Source organism: Ambystoma mexicanum, chromosome 6q (assembly GCF_040938575.1).
Source record: "Ambystoma mexicanum isolate Mex_15411 chromosome 6q, UKY_AmexF1_1, whole genome shotgun sequence".
Lineage (NCBI taxonomy): Eukaryota > Metazoa > Chordata > Amphibia > Caudata > Ambystomatidae > Ambystoma > Ambystoma mexicanum.
In genome coordinates this window covers 384,039,730-384,050,422 of record NC_090937.1, presented here as the reverse complement: position 1 = coordinate 384,050,422, position 10,693 = coordinate 384,039,730, and positions in this window count along the sequence as shown.

Here is a 10,693-nt window from a genome sequence, read left to right as displayed (position 1 = left end):
ATATGGAATGGATCAGAACAACAACTTCAACAATACTACTCATTTTTGAATGACGACGACTACAATTTGAAATGTACAATGAACGATAGCAAACAATCAGTTTTCTGGATCTACATCCTTACATACAGGACCACACCATTCACAGCACCGTATACACAAAAGAGACTGCTGTGAATAGTATTCTACATGCCATGAGCAATCATCCCCACCATATCATCCAAAATATTCAGTTTGGTGAATTCCTATGAATCAAAAGGAACTGCACATCAGAAGGTGAATTTCTAAAGCATCAAGATACGATGTTCAATAAATTTAAAAAGAGAGGATACAGCCCAAAACATCTCAAACAAATGGCATGCAAAACAATGAAAAGATCTAGAACAGACTTAGTACAAGACAAACCAGCAAAAACTCAAGAATTGGACAAACCAAGATTCATTACAACCTATAGTGCAAATAACTATGTTATTACCAAAACTTTACAAAAAAATTGGAACATTTTAAAATCAGACCTCGAGTTGGACACAATTTTGGACAAAAAACCCAACATGGTTTTTCGAAATTGCATGAATTTAAAAAGAATGATAAGTCCATCTTATTTTGACAACAAAAAATACGAGCAATACAAACAGAATCAGTCAAAAAGCACAGAATCTTGGCTTGGACCCCCAATGCAAGGTCATTTCAAATGTAGCCATTGCCAGATCTGCACACACATGTGTAATGCGAAGAAAGACTTTGTACAACCAAGAAAATCACAATCAAACAACATATTAACTGTAACAGCAAATTTGTTAAATATGCCATCATATTCGCCTGCCACAAAACATATATTGGAAGCACAATATGAAAACTCAAGATCAGGAAAGGAGAGCATCTGAGAGCAATTAAGAACAGAGATATTAAATGTCCTGTGGCTTTCCATTTTCACCAAAACCACGTGGACTCTGACATTGATAAAATAAAATGTTATGGGTTAGAGAAACTCTTACCACCGAAAAGATGATATATATGGGTCTAAATGTGGACCATGAACTACATCCTTTTCTGTGAGAAACCGACTTGTGGTGTATATGATTTGCATTCTTTTGTGAATTTATCAGAACAATGTCGGAATGGTTAAATTGTACAAGTACACACACTTATTCTAACCACATCATGCTTAATCCCTATTTAATAACAAACATTCAAACATAAGTGCACCCATGTAACAATGAAAACACATAGGTGCTGGCAATATCTTAAAATATGCGTTTGTACATCTGATTGTAAAACCATGAGTTTTGTTTTATTGTGAATTGACAAGAGCGAGCAAATCAGAGACATGAGCGAGAAGACTAGAAAATCTCTGTGAATATTTATAACCGCCTCCTTCCGTGACGCAGTATGTATACCAATTTGTCATTAAAATGTAATCTTAGCCTGCAACATTCAACCAACACATGCAAGGGTCCTCATGCCGGTTTCCGGTCCAGAATAGACAATTTCATGCCGTGACACACAATATATGTTTCTATAAGACTTTCTGTATATCTACAAACTTGCAGAATTATAAGGTACATGTCTGCATCACTTTGGAATTATGTGCACACATTTAAAGTGATTTACATACATAATCTAGTATTTTTCTTATTACAATGAGATACCGTATACCCTATCCAATATGGCGCTCTGCATATCGTACTGCGGCCACGTGATATAGGCGGAAGTGACAAGGTGTCCAGGACTGCATAACGAGACACACCAGTACGGAGCATCTTGGCTTTGGCAATCGCACCATTAGAACGAACGCACTAGCATGTAGCACAAACTTAAGGTAAGCTCGATGGATTTGGGCACTTAAACTTATTACGTACGGAAACGCTCACGCACACTAGTCGGCTATTTTTAGTCCTTAATAACAGACTATGGGAAACTTACACCCGTTTTTACTTGTTTCCCGATCTACTGTCGTCACATATCATTTTCGGCTGACAAACAGACATATGCTTACCTACAACCGAGGCACTATGAACATGCTGAATGTGTAAGTTGCTAAATTTCAGTACTTTGAACAATGCATTGGATGACCTGAGATAACCTGCTCTGAAGTTCCTTTGACATGACTGTAAACTATATCCCTTTCGTTTTTCTTTTTGTGTCTTTATTAGGATGTGAATACCTAATTCTCAATATCGTTGAGAAGAGTTTTCTGTTATAATTCATTGGAACCTATTGAAAATACTAAACTAGATGATAATGCACGATTTATATCATGTTAAGAAGACTTCTCTGTTATATATTTGAAGACAAATAGCCACCAAACCCCTGAAGAACCTCCAGAGTGTAGGCGGGGAAACACGTGTCTGGATCAGGCTGGGCACAATAACTTTCTTTTGTGATAATCTTGGAAACTGAATAACTCGATGATTTTATGGAATACAAATGAATTTAATTTAAAATTTAATCTGTTGAAAATGCTGGAAATTGAATGAATTTGCAATTCAATGGAATACAGCATGTAAAAACAATATTTAAGAATAAATCAAGGCTAAGAAAGAATAAAACTGTGGAAGCGTGTATTGTTTGCAAACACACCAATTTTCAAAATCTGAACTACACTTTGAATGACCTTTGAATGACCTTTGCGGACAACGTCAAGGTCTAGGTTTTCTTTTTTCTCCAGTTTTGTTCTCCTCTGCAGTCTGAGGGGACTAGACCTTTGTCCTGCTGCCTCTACTTTTATAACAAGTGAACAGGAGCAGCTCCAGAATCAGCCTAAGACTGTTTTGTTACTTGTAACTATACTAAAGAAAACCTATTGTCAATACCGTACAACTAATTATAAAAAAAGGTGGCATAGTGTTTCAAGAAATAAAATAAGTGTTCCAAATAATAAGTCAGGATGTGATTGCCAGGGGTCTCCCCCACGTTTTCAGCACAGGACAAGGTGGGACCTTGGAGCTCAGCACACGCTCGCGCTTTCTCAGCACGAGCTGACAGTTCCTTTCCATCTATCAGAACCTTCGATGGTAAATCTCTTTTCATTAAAAAGTCTCTTGCCTTTGAGGCCTGATGTATCCAACAAACAAACAAACAGAAAGCTCTATTACACAGTTCACTTTGGGTGATGGCTTCACCCCTGGATCCCCCTCTTCCGGGCATAGTCCTATCAAACAGTTCTTTATCAATATCAGATCCTTCGGTGGCCGAGTCTCCTGCTTCCGAGGGTCTGATAGTTCCAAAAGAAACAAAACAAAACAACAAACTAAAGTTCTGTTAGGATTGCACTCAAGTTGAGGATTCATCACCCCTTGGGCCCGCCTCTTCCGGGCGTATACCCTTCCTAAATCTCAGCCTCCCTCCGCTGGATTCACTCATTCTAGGGTGATGGTTCTTCACCCGTGGGCCCCCCTCTTCCGGGCGCAGGCCCCTTTCGAATAATTGTCTCGGTTCTCAGCCCCCCCTCTTCCGGGTTCACTATGGCTTTGCACAAGGACAGTTCACCCCTTAACCTTCAGTAGTCAATGTGTTTTCAAACAATTCTCGATGACATCCCTCTGGTGGGTACACTATTGTCAAGACACTGTTTCTTGGGACTTTAAACTTTGCTCCTTTCAATTGGCATCCCTCCAGCGGGTTCACTCTTGTCACTCCTCAATTTTCTTTTACTTTTTATGATTGCAGGATTCACTTCTCTTGCTTTATCTTGGTGCAGGATTCACTTCCCTTGATTCCTTGCTTTCTTAATAGTTTGCCTGTCAAAGACTTTCAATTGTACACAGATTTTTCTAGACCTCCCTTATGACCACTTTGACCTCTTTTCGCCACTTCCTAAGGACTTCTGCATAGGCTAGTTTCTACCATCGGGTAATCACCCAGAGTTTCCTGCTTGAACACCCACATGGTGACTCACCGGCTGTGATGAACCGCTTCCCTTTCTTTATCTTTGGAATCAAGGTTGGTACCTCAGAGACCAGCGTCCTTCCCTGGGTTGGTTATCAGCGAAGGAGGGTCTTGCATGCTGTAGACAACTGCTGCAACACACGCTGGTTATTGTTCGCTGTCTTATATTTTATGTGGAGGTTTCACAGGCCTTGGTCGGAAAGGGCAAGGTCGCTTCTCTCCTCGTCACACTCTCTGCGCTGTCTTTCGCATCCTTTTGAACTGCCATTCTGAGTTAGCTCTCACATCGTGCAGTCTGCCTTGCTCGTCAAGTGCTCTTGTGGTCCACCTTTTATCCCTCTGGGTAAAGGAAAGGGTCGTCAGGTGTGTGTGGTTCTGGTCAATTGCTTGACCTTGCCTGACCCTTTGGTTGGGACATGTCAGTAAACAGTTTTATTGTCAGTCCGTTGTTTGTCATGACGGGATAAAGTTCAGAAGGGGGTTGTTAGTTTCCGGACATCCCGCGGGATAGGCGGGGGAAACAGTGTTGTATGAAATTATAACCTTTGAATGAGGGGATTTGGTAAATTCAGAAGAGCAAGATTTGTAAGGGGTGTGGTACAATTGGGAATGACCAGGATTACAGTTGGAAAATAAACAGGAGAGATTGTGGGAACAGTAGTGTTTGGACCATGTAGATTGGGAGTGTGACAAACCATAATCAGAGAGACGTGGAGAAGAATGACTGGGAGTGTTCAGATAGGAAACAGAAAACTAGAGATTCTGGGAGTTGTGGTTTTTAAGTGTTACAGGGTTTGGGCTCCTTGGGGATATGCCAAATATGGAGGCGTCATTGGATTTTGGTAAGGAAATTCTATGGTTGGAAGAGAGGTAGGCATGGAACAACTCATAAAGGTCTCAGGGACGTCGTGCTCCTCGCCTCCGTCCCTTGTGTAATACTGTGTCTCACTTTGGATATTCCCCCAAACATAACCCTGTGTTCCCCTATACAGGTGATCCTCCCTCACTCATCCTCCCCCATGTTTGGGATCTGAGAGTGCCAGCTCCTCCCTGGCCACACGAATAAGGGATTCTCGAGGTCTATCTGGAGAATACCCTCAGGTTTCTCACACATCTCCCAAATACAGTGGAGGATTATTGTTGGCATATGCACTGGTTTAAGTCCAGTTTCTTCAATTGCATTTTACCAAGATTACAACTCCAGAGATGCAATCTGCTGCTAAATGAAAGTCTAGTATTAGAGCTGTAGTGCTGTCGAGTCGTAAGTTCACCCACATGGAAGATTTTGAAGTAAACTCTGTTATGGTATTTAATAATGAAAATGGTCTAGGCTTTTGGCATCTTTTTATGTTACAGTAATGCAAACATTTATCAAACCTACAACCCCCCCTCTCTATCTCACTCCCACGCGACAAAATCAAAACATACTATGGGGGATAGCAAAGGAAGATACATTTAGGTATCAATCTAGCCCCAATTACTTACTAGTAATCTTCATTAATCTTAGTCATACTCTTCCTCGTCACAGTACTTAACTTTGATGCCCTACCTCATCCACAGGAACACTTTCTTTTTTCATGAGGTATAAATACCCCCTACTTGCTCATAATCCTTAGTTACAATTTCCCAAGCCGGATCATTGGGCCTTCAGGGTAGGTGAGGAGTATTGTCAGTACTGTGACCAGGAAGAGAAGGACTAGGAGTAAAGAAGATTACAATGAATAAACATGCCATTACCTCTGCATCCCTCTTCCTCATCCCAGTTCTTACCTTTGACGTGTATCCAAGCAGTAATATGTGGAAGGGTCCCAATGAGACACTGATCCGACTCTGAGTATTGCAGCATCCCATCACCAACTTCATTAACAAACACCAGAGGCAACTTCTCCCAACGAACTGAGAGCACTTCCACACCGAAGGAGCCATCCCTGGGGATACCCACATTCAATCTATACTGACTTATTAACTTATTTTGGAGCTGCCCAGGAGACTGCCCTGAATATCTCCTGCAGGGACTCCTTGAGCAGCTGCCCAAAAAGCCTCCATACCTCAAGTCGACCCCCCCTGCACATGCTTTCGCATGGACAATCAAGATGCCTCATAGGCTATTGCAATAATAAGTCAGATCCAACCACCGACTGACATAACGAAAGTCTTTCTGCCCTGTTCATTAGCTCCAAAGTCACCAACAATTCTCCTGATTCCTAAAGACCTCCGTCATATCGAGATATTCCAGGACTGGTCTCCGTATGTCAGAGTGCCAAGCTGCTTCTATGGCTGTCTTAGAGTCCCAGTCCCCCTGCAAGGCCCTGGCTTCTCATTTCATCTCTAAAACCCAGGACATCCTGTCCACCCTCTCATCCTCCCTCCTCTCTCTACTCTACCTCCGGCCCCTTTGTGGCTGCCTCTCCTCCCTCTTTCTCTTCCTTTCCTCTGTTCTCCTCTGACAAGGTTTCTAGAGCAGTCCGATCTATGAAAGTCTCATCAAAACAGGTTCTTCCCTGTTCTTCCAAAACCATCAAGGACCACATTGACACCCTCGCTCCCACCCTGGCTGACTTCTGTGACCATTCCTTCGCCACTGGAGACTTCCCTTCCCCCCTGAAGCACTCTCTTGTGCACCCTCTTCTCAAGAAACCTTCAGCTGACCCCTCCTGCTCGGCTAAATATCGCACGATCTCCAGCACTCCTTTCCAGGCAAACCCCTGCAAAAGTTGGCCATCTGCCAGCTTAATCATCACACTGAATCTGTTGGTTGTCTCGATGACCATCAGTCTGGTTTCAGAGCAGCCAGAAGCACGGAAACCGCTCCCCTGAGCATCCACGAAGACCCGCTCTCTAACCTGGATTGTAATCTCCCCTCTGTCCTCATTTTACTCAATCCCTCTTCTGCCTTTGACATGGTCAACCATGCCATCCTGCTCAATCGTCTCTGTGATAATGTGGGTATCACCGATCAGGCCCTGGCCTGGCTGACTTTGTTCCTCTCTGATCGACCCTCCCATGTCCAACTTAAGTCCTTACTTTCTTCTATCTAACTCTCTACCTGTGGTGTTCCCCGGGGTCTAACCTCTCTCCCTTACTGTTCAACCAATACCTGGCACCTCTCACCCACTGCATTGCCACTCTCTGCTCCAACGTTCAGTGCTATGCACATGACACTCAGCTCGTTTTCAGGCTCCACTCTGCCACCTCTCCTCCTTCTCTCATCTCTGACTGTCTGTCTGCTATCCAGGAGTGGTGTGCCACCAACGATCTCTGCCTTAAGGCCAGTAAGACGGAGATTCTCCTCATCGGCACACCGGGAACCTCCTTTCCTGTCACTCTCTGGCCGGCCCCCCTAGGCCCTCTTCCTGCTCCCACCTATGAGGCTAAGAATCTTGGGGTCATCTTCGACTACACACTCTCCTTTTCTCCTCACATCTCTGACATCTCTAAGAAGTCAAACTACCAACTGCACCTCCTCAGAGGTATTCTTCCTTTCCTCTCCTTCCCCCAGAAGCTCACTGTCTGTAGAATTCTGGTTCTCCCTAGGCTGGACTACTGCAACAGCCTCTTTCTAAATCTGCTGCTGCTACTCTCCACCCTCTGCAACTCATCCACAGCAGGACTATGAGACTTGGCCTTGGCCTCAAGCCCAGGGATCGTATCTCTCCAGCACTAACATCTTTGCATTAGCAGCCAGTGGCTGCAAGGATTAAGTTCAAGACCCTCTGCATTGTCCACAAGGCCTTCTGGGGCCTGGGTCCTCAATATCTCCAACTCTCACTTAGTAAATACCTTCCAACTCAAGCTCTTCGCTCCTCCACCTCCAACTCATTCAGGGTCAGTCGCTTCTCCAAGCAAAAAGTTGGTGGTAGACCTCTTTCTTTGGCTAGGACCTCCCTCTGGAACAGCCTCCCTGCCTCTCTGAAACTCAAGGAGAACCATCTCCGGAAGCACCTCAAGACCTTCCTCTTTGCTTCTGCCTTCTCTCTTCCTCTTTGCTGCTGATTTCTTGTCTGATATTGCACTGGTCTCCTGGCTACTCTCTGATCTTGGGCCCAGATCCCTACCCACCCAGTTGCACACCCGCACTGTCTCTCAGCAACCCTTGCACTTGGGTCTGCATCTGTAACCCTACAGTCCCCATACCTGCACTTTTGAACACCAGCTGTCTGCACTTACCCTTGCACCTGCCACCTGCTGGCCGCACCGCACCTCTTGTTACTGTTTTGATCGCATGTGACGCACTGCCCCCTCCTATTCCCCCTGGTACCTTTCCTCTTCCCCCTCCCCTTCACTTGCATAATCCTAATGTCACTTGGCCTAGTAAGATCGTTGTCTCTGTCCTCCCTCTGTTCCCCCTTCCTTGCCCTGTCACACCTTGAAACACTTGTGTATAGGCGCGTTACAAATGGCATATCATATCATATCATGAAGGAACTCAGAGAGGTGTGACATTTTTAACCCACTTCAGGGAGCAGTCAGGGTCAAATCTCAACTTGAGAGAAGGACCATGATGTCAATCGGATCAAATTGGCTCACAGAGAGGAACCTGTAAAAAACGTACTACTAAGGGTGGGGGGGGGGTTGAAAGGAGCAAACCCTTATAGAAGAGGCCTATCAGAAGCAAGGGCTTCAACCATCTCCCACCAAAGCTTCTCTTGCCATCAACCCTCTGAGCCACCTTATGCTTTAAGGGCCTCCCAGTGGGCACACAGAGAGTCTACCCTGCCATTCCCTAATTCACCTCATTCTGGAGAAACTGACAAATGGCTTCTATAGCGCACTGTTGTGGGGGGCATCCGATTCATTACACCCACTCCACCCAGTATGACCCATACCCATAATAAGTCTTTAGGATAGAGTGTCATATGAATTATGATTAGTTGCTGCCACCTGGTCAGAGACCTCTCCAATTACCAGACTCACCACTCGGTCACATGAGCTTCCGGAACCATACTCAGAGAAGGCAAGGCAATCTGTGAATCTCTTAAACCCCCTGAGCAGAAGATGTAGAAAGGAGGGTAACCACAGGTGTATGGGAGGGAAGGCAATGGTTCCCAGTTATGCAATTTCCTAAACGGCATATCTTGAAGAAGAACACATATTTAATAATGGATGTTGGACTAAGAATTTGAAATGTTACTATTGCTACATAGATGACATCTTTTGGATTTGGAGAGGATCGGTTGAAGAACTAAAATAATTTGTTAATTTCATGAATTCGATCACGCCGAGGATTACATTTACCAATAAGTGCAGAACAGCTAGGATTGCATTTTTAGATGTGTAAGGATATGTCCATGATGGTATTTTGAACCCAACAGTATATACTAAACCCAAAGACAAAAAAGTATCTTACTAGCAACAAGCTTTCATCCGAAGAGAACAATAGAGAGCATTCCTTTCAGTCAGTTTTTGAGATATAAACAAATCATTTCTGACAGTCAATACACACAAAAAACATGTGAACTTGCCAATACATTTTTGAAAAAAGCAATATGGAACGAGCATCCCAGAAAGCTAACGAAATTACTAGAGCTTCTAGCCTTTTCAAGTAAAAGAAAGAGTTATCATTTGACTTGGTATATATGACTACATATTCGCATCAAAGCCTGCAGATTAAGCAAATACTCAAATCTAATTGCAATATATTACAACTAGACCCAATATTGACCAATTTATTTCCATCATTACCAATTTCTGCTTATAGAAAGAGTCAAACTATATGAGATTTTGTCATAAGAGCTGACATTAATGCACCCAAATATATGACTAAAGAATACAAAGGAACAGTTCAGTGCATGAACTGTCAGCATTGCAATAACAGTATTAAGGCGAACACCATCAACCACCCATATACAGGTAAATCAATTTCTCTGAAACATACTTCTACTTTTGCTTCCACCAACGTGGGCATCACCACATGCAAAGCCAAGACACGCTGGACGGTTGTTTTCTTTAACCATCTGGATAGGTAGGTCATACTGTTCTATAGTGTGCACACAATTACATTTAACCAATTACTGTACACATTTTATTTTATGTATTGTTTTATTCTCGCTGTTTTCACTTTGCCTTTTTATTTGTTTTTCAAAAACAATTACATTTACTTTTATAAATTGCTCTTACTTATTTTCAACTTTCACATGTTATTCAATATTGTGTTGTAATTCAACATGATGTATTTTGTGGTAAACTCTACAAGGACAGATGAGTTTTAAAATAAACGATCACAGTCTGTATGAGAATGACCCTAATATTTATCTATCATTGTTATTTGATAACAGTCAAGTTGGATGTGGCTCTGCATATGTGACATGGTGGTATACAAATTATGGGAATACCACAATTTGGGGGTTAATATGTATGCAGGATTATTGAACTGTTCTCGCTTACTTTTTCAGCATTCACATTTTTTTGTACTGATTTTCAGTTGAAAGATTGGTGAGTCGATCATGTGTTTACAAGATTCCTTACATTATTATTTATGTCTTCAGATAAGGGAGTATAGATCTTACTTCAAAATATCAGAAGCAGTGCTTAGTTGAAAAACATGCTTTAAGATGGCTGACCAAATTGTGCTGCTCTTTTGAAATGATACTAGAGAGATTCATGTGATTACACTTTTGCACGTTCAGTGCAGCTTTCACGTGATTTTAATATTATTAACTTTAAGGCGAATGTAGGACGGGAGGCTGCTGTAATGCTGCTTCCCGTTCCTGCATTCACCTTTCCATGTCAGACTAGGTAAGAGAACTTACTTTGGGATATTGAAGGAGCTATATCTTTTTTGAAAAGTCAAAGGGACTTGTTTAAACTA